Here is a 20,701-nt window from a genome sequence, read left to right as displayed (position 1 = left end):
CATGATGGCTATATGCTACCCCCAATATCAGATGCCGTATGCCTATGCATACCGATTACTGAGGAATACTAGTGGGAGGCTGCTATTTAACTCATGTCCTTCTCGTGGGTTTCCCACAGGCAGCTGGGTTGGCTCTTCTGTGAATAGAGTGTTGCACTGGATGGACCCTTGGTCTGATCCAGCATGAATCTAACGTTCTTATAACACACAAAACACTGTGGTCAAGTTGACATGGAAGTTCTATGTATGGTACTTAATGTGTAGCGGCATATAAAGAAGAATAAGAAAAAGCTTTTAAAACTTGATGCTGTGCAGACTTCTACTGTTACTTTCTACTGTTAGTTTTTCCCTACCCTGTGCCTGCTTACCCTACCCTGTACCTGTTTGCATTCTCTTCCCCTCCTTATTGTTTTACTATGATTTTATTAGATTGTAAGCCTATGCGGCAGGGTCTTGCTATTTACTGTTTTACTCTGTACAGCACCATGTACATTGATGGTGCTATATAAATAATAATAATAATAATAATAATAATAATAATAATAATAATAGATCTGTCAGTTTTTCTCAGTTTCTCATTTTTTCCAACCTTGAATTCAATTCATCTCAAACTTTGAGAATTCAGCTTCTCCAGAATTCTGATATATGTTTAAAGTTTCCATGAGGATTCATAAGCATATGTGTGCATGCTTCTCTTAATACATGTATTTTTGTATGCATATCTGCCTAATATACACATTTTGCAAGCAATTTACTAATATAATCTATTTCTGAATGTTATGTTCCCTAAAATATAAACTGTGTTATGCATTTTTGATTGGAGAACCACACTGAAAAAAAATGTGAATTTTTGAGTCACATATTGGGTTGAAAGTGTGAAATTAGGCAAATTCTCATTAAAATGCAAACTGAATGAATCCCACCCCCCAATCCCTAATAGCACATTCTCACAACTAAGTCATGCCTTGGTGCTGCAGTCAGTGATCAAAGTCCTGTACAGTACATATACTGAATGGATGGAGAAGGTAATGGAATTGCACCTGCTGGTTCTTTGCACCATTTGGAGGAGGTGTGAATGGTGCTCTTCCTTTGATCAGAATCTGTGTAATGAATCTTCCCAATCACATAGAATAAGCTATGCATATACAGCCCCTTTCAGACTGCCCACTAAATGGTGAAGGTTGGGGACAAGACCAGCTGATTCTGTTGTACTTCCTCTACACATATGCATATACAAGACTTCCCCCAGGATAACCGAGACCTGACTTTTCCTGTGGTATTGGGAAGATCCAGAGCTCCACAGGGTTGTGGATGCCCATCCCAGCTTCTTCCCACTACATCTGGCTTTCAAAACAGGCATAGAGCTGTTTTGGGGGAGGCTCCATGCCCTTTGGGGGTGGGGGGCAGCATAGGGAGGGTTGGCTGCAGAGGTTTTTTCTTGGATCAGGGCCACGTGACCGGGCTCCTCTTCTAGGAAAAAAAAGGTGCCTGTAACATCTCTCTTCCCTTCTGGAATGTTGCACGGCCATATAGAAGCTGGGGGAGGGTTGTGGAAGCAGGTTAGTTCGCAATCCTCCCCCTCCCTCCTGCTACACCCTTAGTTGTACATGAGCCCTGGGATGTTCCAGTGTGTTTTTAAAATGAATGGATGCCCATTTTTATTCGATACACTGAAGTTTTTCAATGCTGCTCTAATTTTAAATGTTTTATGCTGCTCTTTTAGCTAATCACTCCCTCTCTTGTGCTGCTCACCATTTCCATGCTGCTCAGGTGAGCAGCATGGAGTGTGTGTGTGTGTGTAATAACAGAGAGGTTAAATTTTACTTTCTCCCTGATCTCTCCCCTGCCACAACATTGCTCAGTCCACTGGGAAAAAGCTGAGGAATGTGATTTGCAGATTTTCATGGAACTTCCTCTGCCTCCTCAGTTGTTCCCCACGTTATTCAGCTGTGCTTTTGAATAGTATAAAGTCTGTCTGTCTCTGTGTTGTATGTGTCTGTATGAGACATAGACCATGGCTAGACCAGGCGATATCCCCAGGATTGTCCCTGGGATTGTCCCTGTGCATCCACATGATGCACAAGGCATCCCAGGGCAAGGGAGGGATGATCCCTCCCTTGCCCCGGGATATCACCATACACTTTCCCCGGCTTTTTCCTGCAGTCTCAGGATAGTCCCGAGACCGCAGGACATGAGGACCCGTGATGTCCTCTTCCTCCTGGGATGTTGCACGCTGAGTGTAGATGAGGGGGATGATCTCACAATCATAAAATCATGAGATCATTCCCCTCAACCCCCCTCATCTAACCATGCCCAGTGAGATGACTCCACCCACTTTGGGTTCTGGCCCAGTCAATTGCCAGCATGTAGCCTCTTCACAGGTTTCCACTTAGGTAATGCGACTGCCCCTGCACAATGGCAAGCTCTATAGGTGTGGAATGTGATTATCAATATTGAACCTGGCACGTACATTTTCAAAATTTGGGGGATTAGCACATTCATCTTTATGCCATTCTTCTGGGGAAAATGAATGAAATGTTGAAATTGAGTAGAAAGTGTTGAATGGTTTGATGTGGATCATGTGATGAATCCAAAGGATGAAAATCCAAGTCAGATGACAGATGTGTGCCTGACAAGGCCAAGACAGTACTTGAAAATGAGACCACTTGGTGATATCAATCAAGGTTCATCTGTCATTACATGGGCAGCATTATGAGAAATAAGGCTCAGTAGTCATAGTATTTTTACCCTCATCACATTATTGGAAGGGAGAAAATGGCAGGTCAAGAGAAAGAGAGAGACAAACTATTAAACCTATAACTTATTTTGGCAACCCAGATCGAATTGCTTATTGGAATAGCTGGTAATAAAACCTTAAATAATTTCTGATGTTTAGTGATGGAGCTAATGTAGAAGAAGGGAGTGGGTGGGAGAAGGTTCGAAAATGAACTCAAGTTCAGACATTCTTCTTCCAAAGCCAACACAAATTGGGCCCAGGGTTCTCCAGAACTCTCCGGACCAAAGTAACAGCTTGAAATTTCCCATGGCAAAATCTCCTTGATGTCCTTATTCCTTTTCCTGTTTCAAATTCACCAGGAGGTGAGAAGGGCTTGCTATGAAGCCTCCAATAGTCCTTAGATGTAGGGATATGTGAGAATTTCATTTCAGTTTGCAAATCGCTCAAAACTGCCCCATTCGCAGTCCCAGAGGCAAACTTGAGCGCATTTTCTCCGAACATTTTCGAACAGTTGTGAACACTTTTTTTTCTGAAAACGTTCGCAAATTCCCAAACTTGCCTTCGTGTCTGCAAAATGTACACTTGAAAAATTTTGCAACTTTCCAAAACACACAACTTCCTAAAAAAAAAAAATTAAATTCTCAAACTGTGCACATTTTAAATCACTCCCCCCTTTAGCCTATGGGGAAAATTTGCACAATTTTGGAAATCTGTGAAAATTTGGGAAAGACTTGCCTAACTTTCACATTTGATAGCTGTACATTTTGCACAGTTTTTATGTTTGCGCAAAATGAGCAGCAATTGCAAATAGGAATGCAAATAGAGGAGAGACAAGCAGTGAGTTGATGTTTGGAGAATCTTGGTGAGCTCAAACATTGGCTTTTCACCCATTCCTACTTAGATGTTGCAGAAGCAGTATCCAGGACCACCCAGAATCCTGGAAAATGTAGTTCCAAAGGTTCCTGGCCAATTCAACTACTTTGGCTAGGGTCAGTAATGCAGAACCTGCAGGCACAACCTTACTAGCTCATATGACCCTCTGCTCCTCCAAATTAAACACACACACACACACACACACACACACACACACATATCTATCTATCACATTTTTTTTGAATTTTTAAATAATTTTTCACTTAGGGCAGCTGCTCGCCTCCTTTCCTTTGACCAGAACACCTCTGGGCCCCATGTGCATTTGTCAAAGGAAAGGAAGAGAGCAGGACACCTGCAGAATGGAGTTCTGCTGCTTGTCTGCAAGCCCATCCAAAGTGAAATGACGAGCTTTTTCTACATGAGGCTGTTGATCTACAGTACTTACTTTCAGTTTTGTCACAGAATTGAGATCTGAGCACTACACAAAGAATATTCCCTGCTTTTCTGCTACATCACCTCTAGGTGGTACTGTGGTACAGCAGAATAGTGCAATTATACAAATGGAAAAGGTATTTTCTTTCACTTTCACAAATAATACCACGTTTCCTCTGCTTTAAAAAAAGCTTCACAAAAGTGTTGTTTATTTTCAATTTATTGTTTTTTACCCAAGTTTATTTTGAACTGCGCTGGGGTAGAACTTGCCCACCACCAGTGATGTTTTAGATTGGGCCTGCTCAGGTGGCATGCTAAGACATGGTTAGTCCACTAACACTTTTGCAACAAATGGTTAGTGAGCATGCTTAAACTGTTGTCTATAGCCACTATGGTTAGAAATGGTTCACATGCTATGCTAAGTCATGGTTCACACAACATACTAAGCCATATGCTTCACCACTGTTGCTTAGTGTGTCATCGGAACAGGTTCAATAACTACATTCTGGTCTTTATTTCATCAGTGGAACTTCCCCCAACTTCACCAGTAATGCCTAATTTGTTCTTTGGAGAAAGTGTGTGTGTGTGGGGGGGGTAAGGTTATTTATTTTCCTATGATGAGTTCTGTTATGCTTTCATTTAGAATGTTTTCAGTTGTTTCAATGAAGCCGTTTATCGTTTCTATATTTCATTTTCTGCAAGAGGCTATAATATCGAACTTTCCAATCAGTAAAAACTGACATTCCAAATCTTCAACGCTGCAAATATCAAAATTGATGAGATTTGAAAACCTGATGTCAGAGTCTCTGTTGAAATGTTTCAGTTTAACACCGATGTAATGCCATTGATTTGAATTACATTACACATGCACAGAAGCACGCTGCTGGACCAATTCCTCTGGGTTTAATTATCTCTCTAAAAATCTATGTTGAATTTTCCTTTTTAACAGGAATCACTATCATACCCTTCAGAAGGCAATGAAACAATGATCCATTCTTGAAGCAAGAAGCACTGTAATTAGTAGGAGGGAAATAAATAAAAATGATTTTTTTTTTTTTAAAAAAAAGGTGCCTTACTGAATTACAATGTGGAATTTATTTTTTTCCAGCTTTGTAGAAACCACTAAGCAGAGGAGGGGAAAAGGGTGGGGAAAGAAAAGCCATATAGTCTTTCCATGAGATAAATTAACATAAGATTAAAAAGCATTGGGAGTGACTGACATTGTGATGAATGTTCAGGAACAATTGGATGTGATATGTTTGATAGATAATATTTTAAGTTGTCTGAGACAGAATTTAATTGTATAGTTGTTAGTTGAGTGGATAGCGGGCTAGAAATCCTCATATAACTAGCAAGATAATTTTGCAGAGGTAGGGAGAAAATATGGCATATTTTCAAGCAGAGAAAAAACTTTGGGCCAAATGATACGTTCTTCAAATCATGTATAGCAAAGCTGTGGGTGGTTGGACTAATTACCTCAGTGTAAACCCTGATTCATACTGGGGCCCTTTCTACACCTAAGGTTTATCCCGGGAAAATGGAGAGATTGTTCCTGCCTGCTCCCGGGATCCCCTGTGTGGCATTTGGATGCACAGGAACAATCCAGGGACAATCCCAGGATATAGGGCTGGTGTAGACATGCCCTTGGACTGAGCCCTTCCCCCAAGAGGGGATTTAAGCTCCCTCTCCCATTTTCATCCGGAAATCCCCACTTCCCCATGGAGGGGTTATAAATGGTGGGGAACGCACATCTCCATTGATGCCAATGGGAGAGGTTGCTGAACACTTTCTCTTTTTTTCTTTTTACCTCTCAAAAGTGTCTACCCACTGCTCCCCTGCTGCAGGGTTCCAGATATATCTGGGATCCTGAGAGGAGGCAGTTTGTGTGGTCAAATGTTAGTGAGAAAAGAATGGCACATGCAGAGATGTTTTACTGCCTACAGTGAAGGGCAAGTTGATGTTCTCTTCACCCCCACCCTCAGCCCCCACAACAGACACTGACTGACCTGGCAATTGAATCTTATTTCAACACTGATGACAAGGCAATGTCCATCACCAGACTTGAGGGCAGCAGACTAGCTTTGGGGGCTCATGGAAGCTGCATGACACACACAGCTCTGTCCTCCAATACCTCACCACTATTGCCCCCCTGTACAAGAAGCACCTGCTGTCTGAGGTGGCCAGCTCACTCATGGTAGGGGCGGCCCTCCAAACCATTTCGTTTCTAAAATCTACAGTGTCCGTGGGCTGCTTTTCATTTTCAAAGATCTTCAGGGTACTCCTAAAGATACAGCATCAGCAGGATTCATTATAGACTTCCTTCCTTTCTCTGTATTTTGTTTCTCTGAGATACCCATGTGCATTCACCTTGGTGTGATGTTCCCATAGCACAGATATTGGCATAAATTTGAAAAGCAATATGCCCCAACCGTCAGAACACACACTTGTTTTCAGACACACATTACCCTCTTTAAAGATCTGAAGAGAGTTCATGAAGTCCCTCACTGAGGCAAATGGCATAGATTTGTCCAACAGCTTCGACAAGGGTAACTAAGCCCACCAGAGGGTACCTCCGCTTCTTGGTGTGTTTCATGTGTTCTCAATTTCCAGTTTCGGCCTGTGATGCTGAAGTGGCGACTATTGTCAATAGGTGTAAGCTGAATTCAGTATTTGAGGAATGAGTCCCAAAACAAATGTGACTTTACCTGCAGCTTTACCTCCTCTCCACTTTTTTTACTCTAGAAGAAGCCCTCCCAAACCAGGTGGATTGGGACCATAATTTTGGGAGTACGGCGATTGTGCAGGGAGTCTCTCAATGAGTAGAGAAAGCTTCCCTCTGCAGAAAGCTTCCCTTATCCACATGTGGAAGGTGATGAAACCAGAGATAGAGGTGTGATGGATAGGAAAAGCCTGAATAATACTAAAAGGATGGACAAATCTGTCAGTTTTGCTTTGTCTCACATTCATTTTTTACCCAAACTCAAATTCTTTCCATACTGTTCATGAAAAAACCTGTGAATTTTGGTAAATTCTTATCAAATGAACCAACCAAAATTCTGATCCATCTGAACTGGCCAAATTCAGTTGATACAGCTGTTCCTAGGCTAAGACCTTGTGCCTCTTAAAAAGAGCTTGCCAGAAAAAAGAGGTGGCCTTCCTATTTCAGCACCACAAAAATGGCTGGATACGCAAGCACTCCAATGCACTTTTGAGAGTTAAACATTTAAAGCACTAGCCCTACATGGATGAATCTGGCCATTACTCTTTCTCCTGCAGAGGATTTTTTAAAATATTTCCATCCCATTTATGAAGAAATTTGCACATTCTGTGGCACCCCGGTTGTGGAATGAGCTCCCCAGAGAGGTCCGCCTGGCGCCTACACTGTACTCCTTTCGTCGCCAGCTGAAGACCTTTTTATTCTCCCAGTATTTTAACACTTAATTTTAACTTAAATTTAAATTTTACTGTTTTAACTCTGTATTTTAATTTTATATCAATTTTGCTGCGTGGTTTTTATTCTGGTTGTGCTTTTTATATTGTATTGTGTATTTGTGCTTTTAACCTGTTGATTGTCTTGCTATGATTTTAATTTTTGTGAACTGCCCAGAGAGCTTCAGCTATTGGGCGGTATAGAAATGTAATAAATAAATAAATAAATAAATAAATAAATAAATAAATAAATAAAATAAATAAGTTCTTCTATGAATAATAATAAGTAACTACTCTCATCAACTCCTAAAAATATGTACCAACAGTAAATGGAAGAGAGCTGTCCATATTGTTCCAAAACATTGTCATGCAAAAATGACAATGGTTTTGCTTGTCCTTATGGTTCTCCATTCTAAGTTCTCTCTAAAATGTATTAGAACACAGTCTCATTTGTGGTATCAGTGTCATTCTTAGGGGAAATATGACCAAGTCCCAAGACACAAACATTAACTTATTTCAAAGGATATATATGTAAATAAAACTGCAAATCTTACAGTTAATACAGAAATGGAACAGAGTATTGTCAATGGGCAGAGCAATTCTATGGTCCCCGGCACAGCATCCTGGAGACTCTAGGATATATTGGATACACTTCTACAAGCCTGGGAAGGAGAATCTGAAACTGGATTTTTCCTCCTCCCTGCCCCTTACAGCTGCCACAGAACGCACCATGGTGGCTGCTCTTCCAAGGTCGTTGCGACCTTGGAAGTGTTTAGACAGAGAGGAAAAAGGACGTTCTGATGGTGGGAAGCATGGGGAGGACACATGGAATCCTACAGCCTCTCTATCGCCTCTCCCCAACCACTGCTGGTAAGTCAACTAGACAAGGCTGAAGGTTTTGTTTTGTTTTGGGAGGAACCAGTGGTGAAACTGCCTCCATCATTCCTTTTATTCTGCATGGCTCTTGCTGGCAGGGCTTTAGATAGAAGAACTCTAATCGAGTCAATCAGAATTACCTTTTTAAAAAATGCTTGGCCTACAGGGAATAGAATGTTCTTTGATGACATCAAATAGTAATTGGAAAGAAAGAAAGAAAGAAAGAAAATATACGATTTCATGGTCATCTGCTTAAAGTTTCTGTCTTTCATAGCAGAGGATTTATACTACTATATAACAATATTCTTTGGTTGAGTAGTTCCAGCAACCAGAGGCAAAATGCACTCAATGTGAGAAATGAATTGGCAGATGGATATTGGAAACAGGTGCATTCCATGTTATAAAGGATATACCTGCAGGATAGATGCTCTTTTCCAAGAATGGCCTTATTGACTTTGAGAAAAGCTCTTTAAAAAAGAAAAAGGGGGAAAAAAATCCATGTATTTTCTTTATGAATATAAATAATGGGTTGTATCCAGACTTAGGCTGTAAACATACGCACACTTAATTGGGAGTAAGCACCATTGTACTGTTGGGACTTACTTCTGAGAAGACAAGTAAAGGGCTAGGATCCAATGGAGTGTTGCACCACCACCCATTCTGTTCTGCAGGCAAGACTTACTGCTTGTGAATCAGAGATCTAGCATTTCTGGGAGCAACTACCAATGAATGGAAATGCTCATTGCTGGAATGGGGCAGGTCAGTGAAGCTTACATAAGGGAAGCCCTGAAACGAGCAAAAATGCTTGTTTCAATCTGGAAATGAACATTTCTGCTCATTTGGGGGTTTCCTATAGGAAGTGTGAATCTCAGCTGCACAAGTGGTGGGTCTTGCTTGAGCAATGGAGTTGGTAGGAGGGGGTTGGAATTGGTGGGAGGGGCCAGTTGCACAACAGCTCCATTGGATATTGCCCTAGGATCGCACTGTTAGTTATACTTAAAATAGTGTCTTTGATATCAGTGGGACAAGGTAGTTATGACAAACTATTTCAGTGGTCTATTCTAAGCATGATACTTCTGGATCAAATTCAATGAATCCTCAGCTTCAGAGAACTTCATCTATTGGGCAGTATAGAAATGTAATAAATAAAATCAATCAATCTATGGACTGCAAAATTAGCAAAAAATTAGGCACTGCATCCCAGTAGTTTAGACTATGTCCTTTTGAAAGCAGTGGGACTCATTAGTTGTTTTCAGTGACATGTATGACTTAGCTATATGAATATCCGCAGCTGTTTTGGAATAAAAAAATGGTCAAACATTGATTTTGGAGCGATGAGTCAGAAAATGTAATCTTAAAACTGCATGTCAATAATGTAGCTAGCAAGAACATACTAAAATCCGCTTCCCACCCAGCTAACGGCCGTTGCAGGGGATAAAGGCGCACACGTGCTCCGGCCTCTTTCGTTTTCGGCTCCCACCCTCCCGCCTCGTTCCTAGTATGGGATTAGCCAGTCGCTCCCTTTGGAGGGAGGGCTAAGTAGGAATTTTTCCTATTATGGTTTTTGCCTACTTCATACTGGTGGCGTTAGTAGGAAGGGTGTGTAATTAGGTTAATTTGTGGCAGGGAATGTGCGGGAATTGAGAGTATTAGACAGGGACGATGAGCACTCTGGCACCTTTTAAAAGGTGATTGGCATATCCAGAGGCCTGCTCCTCGGGGGCTCCACGGCTCAAGTGCCAGGATATGGTATGCCTTTGGAGACCTTCCTATCTTCACCTACTCGCTGTCGTCTTGGCAGTGGGTGGGGGTGTAGTAGGGCAGTCTCCCCACACTTACAAAGTGTCGTATAAGCAAGAAGCCAGAATTTTCTGGCTCCTTGCTTTTGAGAGTGGCTTGCCCTTAAAACAGACAAGAGGCCTGAGATAAGGTATTCCCGCACTTTCAGGTGCAGATCCAGGAAGGGATGGATTCCAGTTATTTAAATAAAGAGGCCCTAGTTAATCCAAGTCCTGTCTCCGTGTCTTTATTCCATACTCCCGCTTACACTCGCAAATAATGTTCAGGAGGTGAAGGAAAGAAAGCTGTAAATTGCTGATCGTGGATTCCCTCACACAGAGACACAATATATTTCATGGAATATATTATACTGATTAATTGTGATTTTTTTTAAATAAATAAATGAAAATGAAACAAAAATCACATGTTCATACCTTGGTTAATGATCGGGGAATCGGTCCTTGGGGAATCGGCTGGGTAAAGAATACAACATTTATATGTGCAGCATTTCTGGCAAAAATGCTGTTTGAGAACATGCCCTTTCTATATAGCCTCTGCATTCAGTGGCATGATACAGAAAAGAGTGGGAGTCTGTATTGCAATGTATTTAAACTCCCCACAATCTGAAGTGTTAAAGGAATGTGCCAAGCCACCTTTTCAGACATGGGTGCTAAACAGAGCAGTCTCTGCTAAATGGGATGGTAACTGCTCGTTTGTCACTGAGCAAATTAGAAGGGTTTTATTCCAATGCCAGGGTGTCTCCTTTCATAAATAGATGATGCTGTTCAAAGACTGCAACCAAGTAATTATTTTATTGTAACAAGCTTATTAGTGTATTGATTTATATAGTATTAGGCTTCATTGACATTATATATCATTTGTAGCATATTATTGCACTGAAGAATGATAAGATGATTACAAACAACCATTGGCATCTGATTAAAGTGTCACCGTTTGCAATGGAATGGTTACGGGTCTGCCAGTTTTTACATTTTCAATTCTCTTGCTTCAATAGCCTCTTATAACTTGGCTATTAAAAATGATTCCAGATTGCAGGGATAGGCTGTCAGCTGTTTTTATCTGCCAATTTAAGGGTGACTTTGTACGAGTATCCCCCACCCCCAAACCCCTTTGATTTCCTTAGAAGTGTGTGCAAGTAGTGTTATTTTTGCTGCAATTGAAGCATCAACAATAAATAGTGGCATTTTATTAAATTATATACTACCAATGAGAAGCCTGCAGCCAATATTTGGCTCATTATTTCAAACTCATATACTTCCATCTTCCTTACTATTTCAGTCCTAGGCCTAATCTACATCAGGCAGGATATTGCACTATGAAAGCAGTATGAAAGTGGTATATAAGAGGCAGGAGCCACACCAGGCAGGATATAGTGCTATGAAAGTGGTATGAAAGGGGTATATGATATGTGTCAATGGGCCCCAACAGTTGTCAGTGCACTTCAGTACCACTATAAAGCAGTACTGTGGCTCCTGCTTTTTATATACCACTTTCATACCGCTTCTATAATGCAATATCCTGCCTGGTGTAGATTAGGCCCTAGTCATACATATGACATCCCATTCTCACTGTATGTTTGCCTTCCTTTATCTTAAGCACCTTCTTCAGGCCTTTTCTCCCCCCACTCATTCCTTTAGATACAGTCTATCTTTTGACCTTCATTTTCTAGCAGTTTTTTACCTCCCTTAGCCAGCTGTCTAGGTTCTGAATGGCTCAGCCAAGACGAGGCAGCAATACTAGGAACATAATAATTTAACCCAATGCAGCCCAAGTGTCCTCTGACTGCGCAGTCCCTCTGAGACAGCAGGCAACTGAGCCAATCTTGCCAGCCCTAAGTGCCACTATCCCTAAGTGCATTATAATGTTTACTTGTTTGATGTAAAGTTTGCTTCATTTCGCGGCATACTGCTTTCAGGAATTTCAGATAAGCTATAATGGGCATTCTCCTGTAATGAAACCCTCGTCAAAAACCAAGCCAAAACAAAAACTCCTTCACACTTCCAGTTGCATCTCTGGAACCTCCAACATATCATGGTCTGATGAGCAGATTGCTAAAATTTGCTGAATTTATCCATTGATATTTCAGCCCTGTACACATTTTTTTTTTGCTGTAGATACATGGGTAGGGTGACCATATGAAAAGGAGGACAGGGCTCCTGTATCTTTAACAGTTGCATAGAAAAGGGAATTTCAGCAGGTGTCATTTGTATATATGGAGAACCTGGTGAAATTCCCTCTTCAACACGCGCCCTGCCCTCCTTTAAATCTGGTGACTCTAGTATAGCTCCTGCACTTTAACTGTTGTGATGAAGAGGGAATTTCACCAGGTTCCCCATATATACAAATGACACCTGCTGAAATCCCCTTTTCTATGCAACTGTTAAAGATACAGGAGCCCTGTCCTCCTTTTCATATGATCACCCTATCATGAGGCCCATTATGATTAATACACACAATCTATTTTATAAAATTAGGCAGAAGCCCAATGCAGTTGATTGTCTGTAACACATGAAGCGGGGGGTACATGGGTGTCTATCCCGCGTGTGTTTCATGGATTGTGCAGTGTTGTTTGTTCATAGACAGACTCAAATTATTGACTGTGGGAAGCTTTATAAGCAAGTGTTCAGCTGAACACACAAACGACTTTCAGATCTTATGTGCAAAGATCTCTAAGAGCAGCCAGTCACATGGAGTCATTGGAGGTGGGTCTTGTGTGTACACCTTCACCCCCTTCTTGCTTTAACTCTTTCATGTATTATATGGATTTTGTCAAATATGTTCCATCTGTGTTTTGCAGATGGTCTGGCATCTTTCATTCCGTTACCTACTCATTGATGGAATCAGATTTTTTGAACAAGAATTTAGGTCATGTTTGTGTATTTCCACAGATCCCCCTTCTTTCTCAAAAGTAAAAAAATAAGGGTCCACAAATCCGCAGAAGCCACATAATTTTGAAAAAGCTGGTACACTGTAGAATCTGCAGATTGGATTCACAAAAATCCAATCTCATTTGAATCTATTGCAGATTTCTCCAGTGTCCCCAGTTACAAGTGAATGTCTGCAGAGACCATGTCAACCCTTCCTTAACTGTAAATGCTGAGACCATCAGAGGGATAGGACCATCAGAAGGGTGGAGCCACCTTGGGCCTTTGGAAGTCAGGTTATGGATCCCGGAGTTGGCTTGAATTGGCACATGCCGACTCAGGCAAACTTGCAGTTTTCTGACTTTGTGTGTGTGCTGAACACACAGCTCCCAACATTCAGGGGAGCTTTGTAATCTCCAACTGTGAACCGGAACAAACGTCTCTGCACAATCCATGAAACACACGCAGGACAAATTTCACAAAATCTGGACATCCCTACCCATGCCCACCATGGCAGCCATTTTATAGGCAATCCCCCCACCAAAAGCAGCCATTCTATGTGAGTGCCCACAACACCACTGTCAAATTCCAAATGTGCCCACTGCCACAAAAAGGTTGGGGACCCCTCCCATAACAGGTAACAATCTTTTCATAATAGAAATGCAGCGTTTAAGAAACGTTTTTGTATAGGAAAGCCACCTGAACGTGATAGGCATTTAAGCCATAAGGGACTGTTCTTTTCAGGGCAGGTGGTGGTAGAGAAAAATGGTCTTTCAACATGTGTACATTCCAAGCACAATGAAATATGGGAAAGGAAAAATACTCATTGACTTTAGCATATTCAATACTGGTTGCTCAAAGGACAACTACCAAAGTGGCACCATTGAAGTAAAGCTGTCATTGCTATGGCAAATAATATGCTGCTTCTGTATGAGTATTATGTAGTCCTGCATAACATTGGCAATGCTGGCATTGGAGAGGTATGCAAAGCCTCTGTTTTCCAGCCTTCCATGTGCCAGTCAGGCCCACTTAGTATCTGCAGAAGGTTAATTAATATTTGCGCTACTGGTCATATTACAGGTATAAAGCTGGTATTTGTTTCCAGACTCTGAAAGAACACTTAACAGGAGCTACTGTAAATATTTTACAGCTGTTCTGCAAGCACTGTGGGGTTTTTCCTCTTTTGGAAACGGCTTTGATTGGCATCCAGAACTCTTCTAATTCTTCCTTTGAAGGCCTTGCTTATATGTAACAGCAATGTCAGCAGAGGGATACCAGACAGTTCAAATATGTTTCACATCCATTTGTGATGGTATGGCTGTGCTGCAGTGTTTTTAGAAATATTTATCTCAAACACATGTATCTCCCCAGCAAACCATCTCATAATATTTGAAACCCATCTGAAATCTTAATTTTGTAGTGCCTCCTTAGATTGATTAGAAAATAATGGGTAGCATGAGACATGTGTTCTGAGTTTCCAAACACAGATTAGTAGCTTAAAGAGCACCTTCTCCCTTATCAACCTACCTGGTCACTGAGGTCATCAGAGGACATGCTCTTCGTGCTTCTGTATGGGCCTATGGCCCAATTGGAGTCCACCCAGAGAAGAACCTTCAGCTTGGTTCCCTTTCTATGGAACTCCCTGCTTCTGGAAATAAGTTATGCTGTGTTGTTTCTGGCACCTTCTGAAAACATCATAATTTCAGGAAGTCCTCCTTGTCTAACCAATTTTATTGTAATAATAATAATAATAATAATAATAATAATAATAATAATAATAATAATAATAATAATAATAATTTTATTCCTTTATTTTATCTATGGCTGTGTCTACAACATGCATATATCTGGGGGTTGTCTTTAGGTCATCCCTGTGCATCCAAATGACACACAGGGGATCCTGGGGTCAAGCAGCGACAACTAGAGACTTTCTCCAGGGTAACAGGGACCATGGACCCAGGACACCACTAAAGACCACAGCTGGTGTGGTGTGCAATCACGGGTCATCTCTTATTTCCTGTGAGTAGCGGGGCTCTGGAAACGGGCATGGAGCTACATGAGGACAGTCCATGTCCATTGAGGGTAAGTGGGTGAGCAGTTTCAAGGTGGGTTTTCTTTAAAACTTACTTATGGTGGAGCACAATTGCGCTCTGTTTCCAGGGGGTGGGAGAGAAAATGGTGCCCACACATCCCTCTTGATTTCTGGGATGATGCATGGGTGTGCACACGCAGGGTGATGATCCCAGAAGCTGTAAAGCCCAGGATCCTCCCCCTGCCTCCCGGAAGGCTCATAGGTGTAGATGAGCCCTTTGTATCTTATTGTTCACCACTCCCAAATCTGTCTAGATCTGGAGCAGTATATAAATGTTGTAAATAAATATATACATACATAAAATAATTGATGTAAGCAAAGGCCCTTGCACCTGGTTTTCCAATAGTGCAGGCTGAATATGGGCCTTGCTAGACCTACCTGAAAATCCGGCGGGGTCGGGGCGATGGCGTGCTACAGCTAGTGCACACCTTCACCCTTTTCCACACATAAGATGCGACAGGGCAAAGGAAAGCCCCGTCACGTCCACCATTTTTTTTAACAGTTAAAGGGCCATGTGCGCAGAAGCGCACCGCTGGATCAGGTAAGATTTTTTTTTAAAAAAATTAAGCCCCCCGCTCCCCCTGCCCCTGATTCCCCCAATGCCTGATGCCCCCCGCCCGCTCGCTCACCCGTCCTCCCCCATGCCCGATGCCTTGTCCCCGTCCTTCTTTCCCCCCCATGCCCGATGCCTTGTCCCCTGTCCTCCCCCCATGCCCGATGCCTTGTCCCCCGTCCTTTTCCCCCCCCATGCCAGATGCCTTGTCCCCTGTCCTCCCCCCATGCCTGATGCCTTGTCCCCGCCCCCCCCATGCCCAATGCCTTGTCCCCGCCCCCCATGCCCGATGCCTTGTCCCCCATCCTCCCCCCATGCCCGTGCCCATGCCCATCCTTCTTCCCCCGCCCCCATCCCCCATCCGCCATGCCCGTGCCCATGCCCGTTCTTCTTCCCCTGCTCTCTCCTGCTGTGTCGGCCTTTCCCCCGGCCCCTATCTCCCCCCCCCTGTGATTCCCCCCCACAGCCCGATGGGCACAGCGCTCCTATGAGTGCTGTGCCCAGCCGTGGCTTCTCCCGGCTACTCGTGAGTAAGTGAGCAGCCGGAAAAAGCCACGGATCCTGCCAGGGCTGCGGAAAAACCGGGCCATAAGCGAATCTGCTTATGCCGGGTTAAGGGAGGCTTTAGCCCAGCCTGACCCCGGAATCCCCTGAGCGTCATCTGGATGCACAGGAGGGAGACCGGGCCTCACACCGGGCTAACGCCTGGTCTAGCAATGGCCTATGTGAAAAGGAGAACAGGGGTACAATACTCCATGCCCTGATGTTTCCCCATGCTTTGATGTCCCTCTGTGTACACACATGTGCAGATACTTTCTATGTGATAGGAGGCACATGTGGATTGCACAACTGCAAGCTCTGTGCACAAAGATCCATGTATGGAGATCAGGAGGGAAGATAGCATCAGTAGGATCCTACTTCACATATTTGGTCTACAAATTTGGAAGACTGTGAAAATGAATAATGACACATCCTATAATAATTTAAATGAAAAGAAAGACCTAAATGTAATACTTGCCAACATTTTTTTTGGGGTGGGTGGGGGGTTGCAAAAGAAAATGGCAGAATTCAAATGGTTGAGAATGAAACTACAAGGTTCATCAGATGGTGTGGAGGGGGGGGGATCATGGTTGTTGTTTTTTACTGTCGCTTCTCCACCACACTTCTGTCCCACAATACTTCCTCTTTCTTTACACGGGGAAGAAAGAGGAAGTAAACAGTGACCATGTGGCCCATTCAGTGGGTGTTTTTATCCAACTGTTTTTCCTGCACATAGAATAGAAGAGTTGGAAGGGGCCTATAAGGCCCTTGAGTCCAACTGCTTCACTACAGTCACTACAGCTGAAAATGTTGGGTCTTCTTGTGACAGGAAAACGAGCAGAAAGGGTGGGGGATGCATGGAAGGTGGACATCATAGTCAAATGAGCCTGCGAAAAACCATGAGTGCCCAGTATTGAGTGTGCAATAAAATGCTTGTCTGATGATGCACTACACCTTTCAACATCGTCAGTTTGACTCTTATTCCAGATGTGTTTCTCAGAATATGAGGATAATGAAAGCAAACCTATCTGGACATTATTATGAGCTTGTTCTTCATTTATTGGTTTTTTGATTTTATTACATTTCTATACTGCCCCATAGCTAAAGGTCTCCGGGTAGTTTACAAAATGGCTCACATTATGTCTGTGAAAGATCAGGAATTATATTGTAGTTATTAATATCATTTTCCTGTTGGCTCCACCTATCTCCATGGATTATATAAGTTTGAATCTCGTCAATGCTGGATAGCTGTTAAAAAGGTAAACAAAGAGATAGTTGTTACTTTATCAGTATGTACTCAAATCAGTTGGACTCGATGGTCTTATAGCCCCCTTCCAACTCTACTATTCTGTGATTCTATGATTTACCATGGTCTAAGATGCTTTCATAAAAATGTTATTGATCAGGTTGGTTTCACTCCTTATGTTCTGCTACAATTTAATATCTGTTTTGAAATTCCCTTCCTTCACATACAGTGATGGATCCACAGTTCCACTAACTTTTTTTTTTAACTTGCTATGATCAGATTGCGAAGGGACATTGGATGTAACCTATTACCCACAACCTTTGAATCCTGACACTTTATTGGGACCAACATAGCACAATGGGTAGATTGTTTTGGTTTGAATGTAGAACATTATATACTATTATACACAGTCTTGGTCTATTGTTCAGGCCAACCTACCTTAACTTTTCTTGAGGTTTGTTATGGAAGGGACCAAAGAGTTAAGAATTGTAAAGCAGTTCAGCATCTAGAAGTGGTTTATAATGTTTCACAATCTGGAAAATCAGTTCAGTTCTTTATTGTGTCTTAGCAAATTGCCATTATACATAAACACAGAATAACACAGCTATACATAACACAGAGCTTCGGCTATTGGGCGGTATAAAAATGTAATAAATAAATAAATGAATAAATAAATAATAAAACACAAAATAAAATACTATACAATTTAAAACTCCACCAACAAACTATTAAGAATAGTTTTCCATACAGTTTTTAGATATCGTGGCACGTATTTGTAGAGCATTGACAAGGAATTTGGAAGTTCTAAAGGATACATACTTCTCAGCATCGGACAATAGGAAAAAAGCCTGAACAATGGCCTTCCCTTGAAAGAACTTACCAATGGATGAATTTATTTGGTTCTGAGATCATTATAGAAAGAGTATTCTAGCAGTACATGAATAGTATCTTCAATTGATACGGAATTGCAACTGCATACTCTATCCTTCTTAGGAAAGGAAAATCATCAACATGCTGATAAACTTGTTCAATGCAGAATTAATCAAATTAGGGATAGAATATTATTATGTTGTATAGAAAGATTGGGGAATGGGGTTCCTGCAGATTTTGTAGAGGAGAGGCACGAGCTCATCCCTGGCAGATTTTCAGCTCAATTTGCTTCTGGGATGCCAGTGCTAGGATGTGTCCTTTGATATACTGCTATCCAAAGGATACAAGAGGAGGCACATGAAATACATAGGATGCTGACAGAGGGAAACTGGGAAAATATATTTGCAAGCAGTAGGTTTTGGCTGTATTAGATCAAGGGATATGTTGCTCTTCTGGTTTGCCCAGTATCTGAGCCTTTAAGGTAGGAAAGCCAAAAATAAATATAAATAAATAAATAATATGTACATTGTAGTTATATAATCTATAACAAATATGGGCTATATGGGTGAAATATTAGCTTCATTACGATGGTGGTGGTGGGGGCGGGAGGAATTTACTTTTTGATGATGTCACTTAAGAATGTATGCCCAGATTCAGCAATGGTGATGAGGGTAACGGAGCAAGCTTTCACACACCCAACAGAACCAGATAAGAACCTTGCTGGTTCCATGGATTGGATATTTATTTATTTTTGATGTGGATATCTAAACATATTTTCTTTCAAGCTGTGAGTTCAGCTGGGGCCATGGTTTTATGCATGCTGTGCTGAATTAAATTTACTATATCAAAATGTGTATGATATCATATTACATAACATTTGAACTTGCAATATAATCTATAGAAGTGTTAAAAAAATCCCTGCTCTTATATTCTTTGTGTAGCATATTTTATGGAAGAATAGACTGACTGCATGGAACTGTTAATATTTCATGTCAGTGGATGGAACACTTTAGTTTTATGATTGTACTAAGCAAAAAAGAGATGGGCTTTATTTCTCTTTATCAAAAGTTTCTTCATGTTCAGGCAAAGATTTATGTACATGACCCATCAGGGATGAAAATGTACTTTCAGTTGGAGATAAATTGTATTTTTAAAAAACAAAAATCTAGCTAAACAGAACCTGAAGTATATTTACACAGAAGTAAATCCCACTGAATGTAACCCTAGTAAGAGTATTTAGTACTGCAGCATTAATCCCTGCCTGCCTCTCATCCAGGCTTTCAACTTCCTTGTTTTCCTAATCTGTGCATTGGTATCCTTTGTGGTAAGTCACACAAAGCAGAGGAAAAATAGATTGTTCTTCCAGCCCGGCTCTACTTTCTCTCCAACGTATCCTAGCAAGCCATTGCTGAACACACAGCCTAATTAAAACTGCTTCCAGGTCAAGCTTGGTACTATATTTAGGCAATAGCTGCTGAATTCTGGCATTCTATGTGTGGTTTGCTAGTGCACGGGTGCCCAACCCTTTTAGACCTGTGGGCATATTTGGGATTTTGCAAAACTGCTGTGGGCCCCACCACAAAATGGCTCCATAGAGGATACAGCTAATCACATGATGGCTGCCATGGGGGTCTTGCTAGTCAAAAGTGAGCTGGGGGGCGAGGGAGAGAAATAGTGAGGCTAGTGGCTGGGAGGGAGGGGGGATAGGGGAAGCAAGTCTAGAGGCTAGGAAGTGTTAAAACAGTAAAGTAAAGAGATGAGGGGAGAAAAAGCATCCACAAGTACTGCATTAGGAAGCACCTGCCCTAGTCTCTCTCCAGCTCTGCCCACTGGCTTTTCCCCTGTCCACTTCCCATTACTCTTGAGGGTTTCCAAGCATTCACTAGTAATTCTTGAGGATACAATTGATTTGGGGGGATGACTAGCTTGGTGCTCGCCCAAACCTAGGATGTACCACCTGATGGCCTAATGGTATTTCATGCATATTATAGAGCCAGTTTAGACCAGATATGTTCCAAAACCAAATAGCACATCCATGGCCCAGAATCCAAAGCAATCATATCCCAACACAGCCCACCCATGCAATTTTACATTTCATAGACTTTGGTGTAAAGGAGACTTACATTCCTCCCTCAGTAAAGTACAGGTTTTAAAATACACTATCCCTCAAGATTCATGAGCATTAGGTTTCTTAGTTTGGCCATGATCTTCCCCCAAACATATTGAATGCTACAGAGCCTTAGAGTGTCATCACACAGGGGGAAATCACGTTTGCTTATCGTCGCTTCTCCACCCATGTGATTGTCCTTCATGCTACTTCTCCTGCACACAGCAGGAGATGGCAGCAACTTCCATCTTTTAAAATAAGTTAGACTTCCTGGGGTCTTTT

Source organism: Elgaria multicarinata, chromosome 9 (genome assembly GCF_023053635.1).
Source record: "Elgaria multicarinata webbii isolate HBS135686 ecotype San Diego chromosome 9, rElgMul1.1.pri, whole genome shotgun sequence".
Lineage (NCBI taxonomy): Eukaryota > Metazoa > Chordata > Lepidosauria > Squamata > Anguidae > Elgaria > Elgaria multicarinata.
Note: the sequence above shows the minus strand (reverse complement) of the source record.